Genomic DNA, 1108 nt, shown 5'->3' on the forward strand with positions numbered 1-1108 from the left:
ATAAAATTTTATTTGTTGATTAAAAAAGCTTGAAAATTTAATAAAAAGCCCCTAGTATATTGTTTCAAGCAGATGAAAAATATTAAAAATCCTTAGTCACAGTTTTTTTTATAAGCATTTAAAGTTCAAAAATTGACAAAATATGGAAAAATCACGAAAATTAGTAAATTATTTTGAGTTAAGAATTCGTAAAAATTTTTCTTTTTAGAACTAAAATTTTAAAATGTAATACAAGATTCCTTGTAAGATTATCTACCTTTAACAAAAAATATCTATAAGAAAGTCATATAATTTCGTCCAAATTTTAGATTAAAATGACTATAAAAATAAATTGTGCTTATGTATTTTTTAGATTTTTTGGTAACAGAATTAACTACTTAGGTGGAATCTTGTTTTACATTTTTAATCCTCAGATATAAAAAGGCGGGTAAGTCGTGGATGTCGCTCTGCTGTACAGTAGGTTACAAGTGGGTTACTGTAATGGATGGAATTAAATTTGAATCCAATGATATTATATCATTGTATACGAAAAACGATTCTGAACGGAGATGATTTGTCAGTCTAGGATATATTATTTTAAAGAAAAACTTATGGAGAACCTTGTACCAAATTTTAAAAACTTAGTTATAAAAGAAAAAATTTTTACGATTTTTCAACCACTAAATTACTTGCAAATTTTCGCAATTTTGACATATTTCGTATAAATTTGAACTTTAAATGCTTATAAATAAAAATTGTGACAATGTATTCCTTTTATTTTGCAACTGCTATTGTAAAAATATGTTAGGAGCCTTGTATTAAATTTCCAAATCTTAGAATTAAAAAGAAAAACTTTTATGAATTTCTGTCTAAGATAATTTGAACATTGCCGTAATTTTTACGTATTTAGTCAAAATTTGAACTTTAAATGCTTATAAAAAAAAAATCGTGACTATATATTTCTTTTATTTTTCAATTGCTATTGTAAAAATATATTATGAGCCTTGTATTAAATTTTGAAATCTTAGATATAAAAGGAAAATTTTTTATGAATTTCTAGCATAAAATAATTTACGAATTTTCGTGATTTTACATAATATGTTGTCAAAATTTGAACTTTAAATGCTTA

This window comes from Acyrthosiphon pisum, chromosome X (assembly GCF_005508785.2).
Source record: "Acyrthosiphon pisum isolate AL4f chromosome X, pea_aphid_22Mar2018_4r6ur, whole genome shotgun sequence".
NCBI classification, from domain to species: domain Eukaryota; kingdom Metazoa; phylum Arthropoda; class Insecta; order Hemiptera; family Aphididae; genus Acyrthosiphon; species Acyrthosiphon pisum.